Below are 14,304 nucleotides of genomic sequence, written 5' to 3'. Positions count from 1 at the left end.
TGGTCCACGTATCCGTAGTGAGGTGCACCTTGCCACAGATGGCGTTGCGCAGTGCACACCTGATTTTGTCCCCCACTTGGTTGTGCAGGGAAGGGAAGGCACGCCTGGAAAAGTAGTGGTGGCTGGGAACAACGTACTGTGGGACAGCCACCACCATAAGGCCTTTAAAACTATCCGTCTCCCCCAGAAGGAATGATAGCATTTCAAAGGCCAGTAATTTAAAAATGCTGGCATTTAGGGCTAGGGATCGCGGGTGGGTAGGGGGGAACTTCCTTTTCCTCTCCAGTGTTTGGAAGATGCAGAGCTGAACGCTTCCGTGGGACATTGTGGAGATGCTTGGTGACCCAGGTGGTGGTGTTGCTGGCAGATCCTCTTTTTGCTGGGTGGCAGGTGGCACTGTCACTCCAGAGGTGGATGAAGAGGCCGAGACTGCAGCAGAAGAGGAAGCAGGAGGAGCCAGGTTTTTGAGGTGTCTACTCCACTGCAGCTCGTGCTTTGCACTTAGATGCCTGGTCATGCAGGTTGTTCTCAGGTTGAGAACGTTTAGGCCTCGCTTCAGGCTCTGATTGCACAGCGTGCAAACCACTTGTGTCTTGTCGTCAGCACATTGTCTGAAGAACTGCCATCCCAGGGAAATCCTTGGAGCTGGCTTTGGTGTGCTCGGTCCCTTGCTGCGGTGGGCAGTAGCAGGCGTACTGTTTAGGTGATGGCCGCTCCGATTTTGCACCCTGCTCCCTCTTCTGCTGTGCTGGTGGCTCTGTGCGACCACCGCCTCTTCCTCCAAACTACACAGGTCACTCGCATGACCTTGATTCCATGTGGGGTCGAGGACCTCATCGTCCTCCACATCATCTTCCACCCAGTCTTCACCCCTGCCCTCCTTGTCGGTCTGCACACTTTTGAAAGCCCCAGCAGTTGGCACCTGTGTTTCGTCATCATCCGAGACGTGCTGCGATGGTCCTCCCATGTACTCATCTTGAAACATAAGTGGTTGGGCATCGGTGCACTCAATCTCTTCCACGTCTGGGGCAGGGATAGGTGGATAGCCCTGGGAAACCCTGCTAACAGAGTCATCAAAAAGCAGAAGAGACTGCTGCATGACTTGGGGCTCAGACTGCTTGGCTGATTTGCAAGGGGTTGAGGTGAAAGACTTATGGACATCAGCTGCAGGTGCCAACTCTGATTTTCAGCAGGAGACTGGGTGGGAGACAATGTGAAGGAACTGGATCCACTGTCAGCAACTCAATCTACTATCGCCTGTACTTGTTCAGGCCTCACCATTCGTAGAGCCGCATTAGGCCCGACCAAATACCGCTGCAGGTTCTGTCGCCTACTCGCACCTGAGGAAGTGGTTTCACTTGTGCGTGTAGCTGGCACAGATCGACCACGTCCTCTCCCTGCAACAGGAGCTCCACCAGCAGCACCACGACCAGGGCCACGTCCCTTATTTGACGCTCTCCTCATATTTCTCAAATTTAGGATCTTGCCCTAAATGGGTGTTTAATTAATAGCAGAATAGAACCACAGTATGTAAAGGGTGTATCTCACACGCTCTGATCCAGACTAGGCCGCAATTAAAGATTTTTGCCCAAAATGGCTTTATTTTAAATAACTGAATAGAACCACAGTATGTAAATGGTGTATGTCACACGCCCTGATCCAGACTATGCTGCAATTAACGATTTGTGCCCAAAATGGGTGTTTGTTTAATGACTGAATAGAACCACAGTATGTAAAGGGTTTATCTCACACACTCTGATCCAGACTAGGCCGCAATTAAAGATTTGTGCCCAAAATGGGTGTTTGGGGGGCGGAGTCTAGCAGCCGAGCCGGATGCAGGCTGAGTGAAGAGCTCTGCTGCTGACCGAGCCCTTTTGAGCTTATTACAGCGATCAAAGCACAAAATGGGGGAAATCGGCAAGGATAAACCCAAAGAAACACCTGGGAGGCTGAAGACCGCTTCAAACCAAAGCGATTTGGACAGATTTGTGAGGAAAACAGAAGTGAGGTCTGAATTCCAAGATGGCGACCGCACGCCGAGCGGCTCTAACTGCAGGTAAAGACGCTGAATCAGAGGGGGAGAGAGATAGCGATACAGAGGAGACAGCAACTGCAGATGACTTACCTCTGTCCAGAGTCTTTATGAGAGACCTCCTGCACGACGCTTTAGAGCCACTAAGGCAGGACTTATCTGAAATTAAACAAGATATACACCAGCTAAGTGCCAGAGTCGATGCACTAGAATCTGGGCAGCAATCCCTCATTGAATTTGGGGAACAAGTGGCAACCAGCATGGACAATGCACAGGCCAACGTTAACTATTTGTATGCCCTAGTTGAGGACCAAGACAACAGGGGCAGAAGAAATAATATAAGGCTCAAAGGGGTCCCTGAATCTGTTTCTATGGAGTCCCTGAAACAAGAGGTGGTGTTGTTTTTTCCCCGCCTTGTACCAGATTGTCCTCTAGAAAAGCTAGAGATGGACAGAGTCCATAGGGCATTGAGGCCAATCCCAAAGCCACAAGATCCTCCCAGGGATGTCATTTGCCGCATGACCAGCTTTATAGTAAAAGAACAGATCCTTGCAGCAGCGAGAAATAATAAAACGGTGGACATTGAAGGTTCTGTTATTACGCTGTATCAGGACTTATCGCCCATGACTCTCAGGAAGAGACGGCACCTGAAGCCTCTACTGGACATTTTGCAGCAAAAAAAGCTAACATATAGATGGCTTCATCCTTTCGGATTACTAATCAACACGCCGATTAGAAAACAAGTTATCCGATCACATGCTGATTTGCAGAGGGTATGTGATGTTCTGGACATTAAAGATTTGGATGTTCAGGACTGGTGCCCTGCACAAATTCTGGCCTCGTTACCTTCACTACCTTCAAGGGACTCCTGGCAAGAAGGAACAAATAGGCGACAGAAATCAAAGAAATCATGGTTTGTAGAGTGAAACTAAATCGCACCTCCTCATTCCTATACTATTGACTACTGTATGTAATAAGCAGCATTTCTTATGATAAAACATGGCTATACAGCGGTTATATCAATCATTTGCTGTGCACTATTTGCTGTGCACTTAACAGGAGGAAACCTTGTCATGGTAAGTGGGCCTATGCTCTTTGATCAAACTGTATACTAATTGCCTCCTAATAGTGCACAGCAAATGATTGATATAACCGCTGTATAGCCATGTTTTATCATAAGAAATGCTGCTTATTACATACAGTAGTCAATAGTATAGGAATGAGGAGGTGCGATTTAGTTTCACTCTACAAACCATGATTTATTCGTTCTATAGTCTTTCTCCCCCCATACTAAGTCAGCACTCCTCCCCATGTGACACAGGTGCTCTGTACTTAAATTAGCAGTAGTCTGCACAGGGTTTTAATTCCTACCACATCTCAGTTGGAGTTCCTGAGAAGCTGTGAACAGGTGATCCTTTAGCACCAGTTCACATGCGGCGCTGGATGGCGGCCGTCGCTGTTTCTGTGCTGTGCTGGTGGAGCTGTGGGATCCGAGGCCTAGGTGGCTCTGCTGTACAGCGGGGCGGCTGGTTGGCTGCTGGATCCCATTGCCTGCTGGAGCAGTGTGGAGACGCGGTGGTCGCCACACGGCACTGCGCTACGGTTAGAGTAGGTTCCCACTTAACAGGAGGAAACCTTGTCGCGGTAAGTGGGCTTATGCTCTTTGATCAAACTGTATACTAATTGCCTCCTAATAGTGCACAGCAAATGATTGATATAACCGCTGTATAGCCATGTTTTATCATAAGAAATGCTGCTTATTACATACAGTAGTCAATAGTATAGGAATGAGGAGGTGCGATTTAGTTTCACTCTACAAACCATGAGAAATCAAAGAAAGCCCAGGGGCGACCACCCGTCTGAGGTCGGATCAACATATGACAGATTTGAATCGCCGTCTATACATAATCTTTCTGGCGACCTACGAATGCCAGGTCACATTACCTCTTGTGAAATGTAAAACAGGAACCCTTGTCATGTTCCTGGCAAGTTTTACTAATTGAAGTTCCTGCATAACTATCCCTGCTTTTCCTCCTTCTCTAGCTTAAACTATGTGTTTATTGAGTTGGAAGGCTACTTCCAATTTCACTCTCCTCAAGCTTTACTGTCTCTTCAACAGATTATATGAGTTCAATATGTGCAGAGATTCACTGGTTAAAAGTTGTGGTAAAAGTTTTCTATGCAAATGGTGACACCTAGTGGCGAAAGAGTTAAATGCAAATATTCGCAGCAAGTCCCCTTTTTCTGCCACCAATGTTTCCTCTCAGGTCTATCTGATCAGCTATCTTTATTATCCACAATAGCTAGCTCAAGTGGGGACTCGGTCCACCCATTGTAGACCCACTCCCAAGTTCAAATGTCTCATATGTGGAGACACCACGTTAAATGTTAAACGCACCTTCTAAAAGGAGCCAAGTATGTCATTATTTGCATAAATTGAGAGTGCAGGTAGCTTTATTACAAGAAACCCATTTTCGCACAAAACATGTTCCAAAGCTATCTCATTTGCTTTGTAAACAATGGTTTCATAGCACTTCTCCATCCACAGCCACAGAAGGGGTCAGTATTGCCATACATAAAAACACTCCGTTTATTCTTCAAGACACTTTGGTGGATAGGGATGGTAGATATATCTTTGTGAAAGGATTAATAGGTCCCCAACTATTCACTTTTTGTAATATATATGTACCTAACACTGCACAAACCGCATGGATTCTAGAAAACATAAAAAATCTTGAGTCCTTTGCTGAGGGCATTGTAATCCTGGGAGGTGACTTTAATGTCGCATTAGTCCCTAGCCTTGATTCTTCCCCTGGATCCTCATCCATGTCCAAAATATCGCTTTATAAAATAAAAAAAGCACTTTCCCAACAGGGTCTTATAGACGTCTGGAGGGCAATGCATTCCAATGAGAAGGACTATACCTATTTTTCTTCTGCTCACTCCTCTTACCAGAGGTTAGATTACATCTTCCTTAGTACGCAAGCACTCCAAAATGGGTGTTTGTTTAATGACTGAATAGAACCACAGTATGTAAAGGGTGTATCTCACACGCCCTGATCCAGACTAGGCCGCAATTAAAGATTTGTGCCCAAAATGGCTGTATTTCAAATAACTGAATAGAACCACAGTATGTAAAGGCTGTATCTCACAATGACCTATGCAGCAAAGGCTGCAAAATAAACTTTTTTGCCCAAAACAGGTGTTTGTTTAACCACCTCAGCCCCCATAGCTTAAACACCCTGAAAGACCAGGCCACTTTTTACACTTCTGACCTACACTACTTTCACCGTTTATTGCTCGGTCATGCAACTTACCACCCAAATGAATTTTACCTCCTCTTCTTCTCACTAATAGAGCTTTCATTTGGTGGTATTTCATTGCTGCTGACATTTTTACTTTTTTTGTTATTAATCGAAATTTAACGATTTTTTTTGCAAAAAAATGACATTTTTCACTTTCAGTTGTAAAATTTTGCAAAAAAAACGAGATCCATATAGAAATTTTGCTCTAAATTTATAGTTCTACATGTCTTTGATAAAAAAAAAATGGGTAAAAAAAAAAAATGGTTTGGGTAAAAGTTATAGCGTTTACAAACTATGGTACAAAAATGTGAATTTCCGCTTTTTGAAGCAGCTCTGACTTTCTGAGCACCTGTCATGTTTCCTGAGGTTCTACAATGCCCAGACAGTACAAACACCCCACAAATGACCCCATTTCGGAAATTACACACCCTAAGGTATTCGCTGATGGGCATAGTGAGTTCATAGAACTTTTTATTTTTTGTCACAAGTTAGCGGAAAATGATGATTTTTATTTTTTTATTTTTTATTTTTCTTACAAAGTCTCATATTCCACTAACTTGTGACAAAAAATAAAAACTTCCATGAACTCACTATGCCCATCACGAAATACCTTGGGGTCTCTTCTTTCCAAAATGGGGTCACTTGTGGGGTAGTTATACTGCCCTGGCATTCTAGGGGCCCAAATGTGTGGTAAGGAGTTTGAAATCAAATTCTGTAAAAAATGACCTGTGAAATCCGAAAGGTGCTCTTTGGAATATGGGCCCCTTTGCCCACCTAGGCTGCAAAAAAGTGTCACACATCTGGTATCTCCGTATTCAGTAGAAGTTGGGGAATGTGTTTTGGGGTGTCTTTTTACATATACCCATGCTGGGTGAGAGAAATATCTTGGTCAAATGCCAACTTTGTATAAAAAAATGGGAAAAGTTGTCTTTTGCCAAGATATTTCTCTCACCCAGCATGGGTATATGTAAAATGACACCCCAAAACACATTCCCCAACTTCTCCTGAATACGGAGATACCATATGTGTGACACTTTTTTGCAGCCTAGGTGGGCAAAGGGGCCCATATTCCAAAGAGCACCTTTCGGATTTCACAGGTCATTTTTTACAGAATTTGATTTCAAACTCCTTACCACACATTTGGGCCCCTAGAATGCCAGGGCAGTATAACTACCCCACAAGTGACCCCATTTTGGAAAGAAGAGACCCCAAGGTATTCGCTGATGGGCATAGTGAGTTCATGGAAGGTTTTTATTTTTTGTCACAAGTTAGTGGAATATGAGACTTTGTATGAAAAAAAAAAAAAAAAAAAAATCAGCATTTTCCACTAACTTGTGACAAAAAATAAAAAATTCTAGGAACTCGCCATGCCCCTCACGGAATACCTTGGGGTGTCTTCTTTCCAAAATGGGGTCACTTGTGGGGTAGTTATACTGCCCTGGCATTTTCCAGGGGCCCAAATGTGTGGTAAGTAGGTAAATGACCTGTGAAATCCTAAAGGTGCTCTTTGGAATGTGGGCCCCTTTGCCCACCTAGGCTGCAAAAAAGTGTCACACATCTGGTATCGCCGTATTCAGGAGAAGTTGGGGAATGTGTTTTGGGGTGTCATTTTACATATACCCTTGCTGGGTGAGAGAAATATCTTGGCAAAAGACAACTTTTCCCATTTTTTTATACAAAGTTGGCATTTGACCAAGATATTTCTCTCACCCAGCATGGGTATATGTAAAATGACACCCCAAAACACATTCCCCACCTTCTCCTGAATACGGAGATACCAGATGTGTGACACTTTTTTGCAGCCTAGATGCGCAAAGGGGCCCAAATTCCTTTTAGGAGGGCATTTTTAGACATTTGGATACCAGACTTCTTCTCACGCTTTGGGGCCCCTAGAATGCCAGGGCAGTATAAATACCCCACATGTGACCCCATTTTGGAAAGAAGACACCCCAAGGTATTCAATGAGGGGCATGGCGAGTTCATAGAAATTTTTTTTTTTGGCACAAGTTAGCGGAAATTGATATTTTTAATTTTTTTCTCACAAAGTCTCCCGTTCCGCTAACTTGGGACAAAAATTTCAATCTTTCATGGACTCAATATGCCCCTCACGGAATACCTGGGGGTGTCTTCTTTCCGAAATGGGGTCACATGTGGGGTATTTATACTGCCCTGGCATTCTAGGGGCCCTAAAGCGTGAGAAGAAGTCTGGAATATAAATGTCTAAAAATTTTTACGCATTTGGTTTCCGTGAGGGGTATGGTGAGTTCATGTGAGATTTTATTTTTTGACACAAGTTAGTGAAATATGAGACTTTGTAAGAAAAAAATAAAAAAATTCCGCTAACTTGGGCCAAAAAAATGTCTGAATGGAGCCTTACAGAGGGGTGATCAATGACAGGGGGGGTGATCAATGACAGGGGGGGTGATCAATGACAGGGGGGTGATCAGGGAGTCTATATGGGGTGATCACCACAGTCATTGATCACGCCCCTGTAAGGCTTCATTCAGACGTCCGGATGCGTTTTGCGGATCCGATCCATCTATCAGTGGATCCGTAAAAATCATGCGGACGTCTGAATGGAGCTTTACAGGGGGGTAATCAATGACAGGGGGGTGATCAGGGAGTCTATATGGGGTGATCACCACAGTCATTGATCACGCCCCTGTAAGGCTTCATTCAGACGTCCGGATGCGTTTTGCGGATCCGATCCATCTATCAGTGGATCCGTAAAAATCATGCGGACATCTGAATGGAGCTTTACAGGGGGGTGATCAATGACAGGGGGGTAATCAATGACAGGGGGGTGATCAGGGAGTCTATATGGGGTGATCAGGGGTGATCAGGGGCTAATAAGGGGTTAATAAGTGACGGGGGGGGGTGTAGTGTAGTGTAGTGGTGCTTGGTGCTACTTTACTGAGCTACCTGTGTCCTCTGGTGGTCGATCCAAACAAAGGGGACCACCAGAGGACCAGGTAGCAGGTATATTAGACGCTGTTATCAAAACAGCGTCTAATATACCTGTTAGGGGTTAAAAAAAACACATCTCCAGCCTGCCAGCGAACGATCGCCGCTGGCAGGCTGGAGATCAACTCTCTTACCTTCCGTTCCTGTGAGCGCGCGCGCCTGTGTGCGCGCGTTCACAGGAAATCTCGGCCATCGCGAGATGACGCGTATATGCGTGACTGTGCGCAGCGCTGCCACCTCCGGAACGCGATCCTGCGTTAGTCGGTCCAGAGGTGGTTAATGACTGAATATGACAGCAGTATATAACCCTTGAATTTCACATGTGCTGATGCTGCAAGGCCAGAAATATTGTGTATTTTGCCCAAAAAACTGTGGTTTATTAATAGAAGAATATAACCACTGTATATAAAGGGTGTATCTCATACCGACTGATCCAGACTAGGCCGCAATTAAATTTGTTTGCCCAAAATGGCTGTATTTCAAATAACTGAATAGAACTACAGTATGTAAAGGGTGTGTCTCACCATGACATATGCAGCAAAGGCTGCAAAATAAACTTTTTTGCCCAAAACGGGTGTTTGTTTAATGACTGAATATGACAGCAGTATAAAACCCTTGAATTTCACACATGCTGATGCTGCAAGGGCTGTAAAATTGGGTATTTTGGGAAAAAAGTGTGTTTTTAAAAACCCTGAAAATTATGGCTGTATTTCTAGCTTAAAGGGACACTGACAGGCCCAAAAAGCATATTTAGGTATATATATGACAGTACAGGTCTTATCAAGTGTATTAAAAGCATATAAGTATCCCCCCTGTCCACCTTATAAATACAGTAAAATGAAGTTTTATAACCTGGTTGAATCGTGTTCAATCTGCCCAAGGGGCGGTGTTTCATCTCAACTTGCGCCCAGCCAGCCTCGCCACAACTGCCGTTTGAAGCGCCGCCCAGCTCATCAATATTCACTTCGCTGGGCGGCTACTAGTGTCCCCGACGCAAGATTCGGCGCATGCCCAAAACAATACTATGGGCATCGGCCTCCGGCTCATCTTCAGCGCATGCGCCCGGCACCCTCACTGGCCGGGATCGCATCGCGCCTGCGCACAGTCTCATTCTCAGAGGCCGATGCAGCCTCTGCTTTATGCGCATGCGCTGGGCACAGTTCACAGCAGCGCTTCAGAGCGCTGCTCTGTTACAGCTGAAAAGGGGTTAATTAGTGCGCAGGCGCGATATGATTAGTGCGGATTAGTGCGCCGCCCAGCGAAGTGAATATTGATGAGCTGGGCGGCGCTTCAAACGGCAGTTGGGGCGAGGCTGGCTGGGCGCGAGTTGAGAAGAAATGCCGCCCCTTGGGTAGATTGAAGACGATTCAAGCAGGTTATAAAACTTCACATTACTGTAGTTATAAGGTGGACAGGGGGGATACTTAGATGATTCTTATACACTTTATAAGACCTGTACTGTCATATATATACCTAAATATGCTTTTTGGGCCAGTCAGTGTCCCTTTAAATTGCACACTGACTAATCCAGATGTTTCATATTGCCAAAAAAAAATGTTTTTTTTACTAACTGAATGTGAAAGCTGTATATAACCCTTGAATTTCACATGTGCTGATGCTGCAAGGGCTGTAAAATAGTGGCTTTTGCCAAAAAACTGGTGTTTTTAAAAACCCAGAAAATTATGGCTGTATTTCTAGCTTAAATTGCACACTGACTAATCCTGCAAATGCACCAGATGTTGTATATTGCCAAAAAAAAGGTGATTTGGTGATTTTTTTTAAAACCAGATTATTAGTGCAGTATTTCAAGCTTGGATTTGAATGTCACAAAAGCTCAGATGCAGTGCTGGTGCACTGAGCTTGCATACAATGGCCGCCGCCGCCCACCTAACTAACAGACGGATAAAAGTTATTTTTTTCAGTCACTGGGCTTAGGGCAGGGTAAAAAGATTGTGCCCTGCACCCACACAACTATATGTATGTAGATCGCTGAGTTAGATTCAAGTTCTGAACAAAGACTCTCTCCTATTCTCTCCCTGAAATCACCAGCAGAAACCTCTCCCTACACTAAGCACAGCAGAGTGACGTGCAGCGCTACGTGACTCCAGCTTATATAGAGGCTGGGTTACATGCTGCACTGGCCAATCACAGCCATGCCATTAGTAGGCATGGCTGTAATGGCTTCTAAGGTCAGACAGTTAATCGCTCTGCAGCCTTTCAAAAAGCGCAAAGAAATCGCCGAACACCAAACCCGAACCCAAACTTTTAATGAAATGTTCGGGTTCGGGTCCAGGGTCCAAAAATCCTAAGGTTCGATACGAACCCAAACTTTACAGTTCAGGTTCGCTCAACCCTATTGTGGCGAAACCAACCTTGCCACTGGGTTTTGGAGGGGCCTGGTTGCCACCCTCTTGCCCCAGGATTATGGGCGCTCTCATCAGCCCATGCTAAACTTAAACCCCATGGCGATTTGACTGTGTTTGTGGCATCTGAGCGCTGTTCAGATATATTGAGCGCTCAGATCCAAGCCATCTGGGGATAAGTTGAATGTGGGGGTTCTGTTCAGTTTGATAGGAGTTATGTATTTTTGTGTAGTTTTGTTGTTGTGAATAGAGGTATTTTCTGTACCTAGTTGGCTTACCACACCCAGTTAAGCCAATTATCTCACACAGCCTTACTCTGTAAAAATTGGTTTTGGGCAGAAAAGCCATGCTTCCTTTGTTCACAAAGGACTTTTACTAACTTTTGAACCTCTGGTCTAATTCGTGCCATTTTGGGATATGTTAAATGTCTGTGTTTACTGTAATGGTTGTGACATTGTATATTTGAATAGTGATGTCTGTCCTATTGTCCCCACGTGTGTATTGGCGATTTCCCTTTGTCCTGAGAGATAATTGACTTACTACTCGGTTGTCTCCAGGACAGAAGACATTGTGTATTCTCCTGCCTGTGATAATTACATCAACCCATTGTGTAAGGTAATTGTATCACAGGCAGAGGGGAGGATTTTGTGTGGGAGTGTTTTACTGTATTGTACGTGTTTATTGGTTGTTTTACAAAACCCTGTGGGTGGTACTAGTGTGTAACAATGTTATATAAGATCAATAAACGCACAGCTCTGGCTGTCCACTGCTTGACCCTCAACACGGAGCCTCGTCTCGTTCTTGGGGGGATTCACCGTATGCTGTTAGAGACTGATTGCCAGGAGTGTAAGCCGCTTGGGCGTGTTTCCTATTCGTCTGATAACAGCTATTTGTGAGGTTCCGTTCGGAGTTTGGAGCATTCCCTTGTATGCCGTAACACCTATCTATGACCTTTATTTTGCTTTCCTTTTTCATTTCCATGTAAATGGCTTATCAGGTATAGGAATGCCTCTTGCATATTTGTCTGTGCTCTCTCTAATCTCTCGAGCAGCAAGTAAATATTAGGCAACACTGTTCAGCTAGGTACTGCATAAAGATATCATTTATCCAATACCAGAACTTTGTTCTCTTTCACACGAGCGTGACGGATTGGCTCCAGATGCGTTCAGGGTGCGTTCAGTGAAACTCGCACCATTTTGCAAGCAAGTTCAGTCAGTTTTGTCTGCGATTGCGTTAAGTTGTTGAGTTTTTCCACGCGGGTGCAATGCGTTTTGATGCGTTTTTCACGTGTGTGATAAAAAAAACTGAAGGTTTACAAACATCTCTTAGCAACCATCAGTGAAAAACGCACTGCCTCCGCACTTGCTTGCGAATGTAATGCGTTTTTCACTGAACCCCCATTCACTTCTATGGGGCCAGGGCTGCGTGAAAAACGCAGAATATAGAACATGCTGGGTTTTTCACGCAATGCAAACTGATGCGCAAAAAAAAATGCTCATGTACACAGACCCATTGAAATGAATGGGTCCGGATTCAGTGCGGGTGCTATGCATTCACGTCACACATTGCACCCGCGTGAAAAACTCGCTCGTGTGAAAGGGGCCTAAGGATGGCTACAGACACTAACCTATGCACCCGACAGAGCTGAAACAGCACGAGGTATTTTATAGGGTCTGAAATGGTTCTGTACTACATATTCCTGGTCAATCTTTTTCTACTTCTTAACATTTAGATCCCTGCTATATGTAGGCAGCAGCACATGAAGTCCCAGTCTGGAAGAGCACTTGTAGTGTTCCCACTGCCACTAGGGTCAGTTACTATGCTGAGATGGTGTCGGATCAATAGCATTGACAAGTTGACTAGACACACTTCACGTTATGCTATCAGCAGGTATATTATCAATGCCTCTCTTCTGTGGTCCCTCTGGCACCATGTTTGAAATGCCCCGGTATATGGAATGAGGATCCAAAGAGTCTGCATGGCAGTAGAGGCAAATCCCCACTGGAAGAAGTCATCATCATTATCTAGGTCAAATGGAGAAGATGGTGAAATAGAGAGAATGATCGTCAGAGAAGATGTCACCTGTGAGTCATTATTCTACCTGTTCAGTAATATGTTCTGCAGTGCCATAATACTCTACAGAGCGTCATAGGCTCAAAAAAGACATACAGCACTATGCACTTTATACCTCCCTGTACTGTATCTAATTTTTACTCTGTTCTTATAGCTTTGGCTGGTTATATGCATTAGACACCTATCTGGGGTTATGTATACACTATGTGATATTTATACGATCTTTCCAGCCTTGATATGTTGAGTGATTAGTGGTGTCCCATGTCGTCCTGTGTGTTTTCCATCCACCATTACATTGTCTTTTACCTGTATTTTACTGTATTTTGTCTCGTATTGAGACTATAATAAAGTTTATATTCACTACTATTTGTGCTAGCCCTATTTTTCTTTTATGGTGTCTAACTTGACGTGCAGGCTTGGCACGGGTACTCACTTCTGTGAGTCATTCATTATTGGTGTATATATAAGATTTTTATACTGATGATCTATCCTCAGTGTCTGATCAGTGGGGGTCCGGGACCCCCGCCGATCAGCTGTTTGAGAAGGCACCGGAGCTCCTCTGAGTGCCACGGCCTTCTTACAGATCTTCCTAGACCAAGTGATGACATGCTCATGCAGGGCCGGTGCAAGGATTTTTGCCGCCCCCTCCCCCCCTTATCAGATGATCTGCCCATATCATGTTCCACCCCTTTCTCAGCTTTTAAATTAAAAGAACTGCTATGTTTCCCTTAGGGTTAATCCAGCTTCTTGTAGCCGTCTCTTTTTGCGGAACGGAATTGCGGACCCATACATTTCTATGGGGCCGCACGTTGTGCGGCCCCGATCCGGAATTGCGGACCCGGATCCGCAATTCCGATCCTGAAAAAAATAAAACATGTCCTATTCTTGTCCGCAATAGCGGACAAGAATAGGCATATTCTCTTAGTGCCGGCAATGTGCGGTCCGCAAAATGCGGAACGCACATTGCCGCTGTCCGTGTTTTGTGGATCCGCAAAACACACACGGATGTGTGAATGGACCCTAAATGTGAGGTAATTTTGTTTCCAATGTAGTATTAATAACTAAACAATTAAATAATAAACATATTGCATTGTCTACTTACCACCAGGACAATAAGATGATCTGGTCTCTGGCTGCAGTCTGGCTCTTGGTCTGACTCTGGGGACTCCCTTGTCACTCTCCCCCCCCCCCCCCTCCCTCCTTTGTCACTCTCCCCCCCCCCTCCCTCTTTTGTCACTCTCCCCCCCCCTTGTCACTCTCATTATTCCTCCCCTCTCTTGTCACTCTCATTATTTCCCCCCTCCCTTGTCACTCTCATTATTTCCCCCCTCCCTTGTCACTCTCATTATTCCACCCCCCTTTGTCACTCTCATTATTCCACCCCCCCTTTGTCTCTCTTATTATTCCACCCCCCTCCCTTGTCACTCTCATTATCCCCCCCTCCCTTGTCACTCTCATTATTCCACCCCCCTCCCTTGTCACTCTCATTATTCCACCCCCCCTCCCTTGTCGCTCTCATTATTCCACCCCCTCTCCCTTGTCACTCTCATTATTCCCCCCCTCCCTT

Source organism: Bufo bufo, chromosome 1 (genome assembly GCF_905171765.1).
Source record: "Bufo bufo chromosome 1, aBufBuf1.1, whole genome shotgun sequence".
In the NCBI taxonomy this organism is placed as follows: Eukaryota; Metazoa; Chordata; class Amphibia; order Anura; family Bufonidae; genus Bufo; species Bufo bufo.
The sequence above is the reverse complement of the archived record's forward strand: the minus strand, read 5'-3'. Positions refer to the sequence as shown.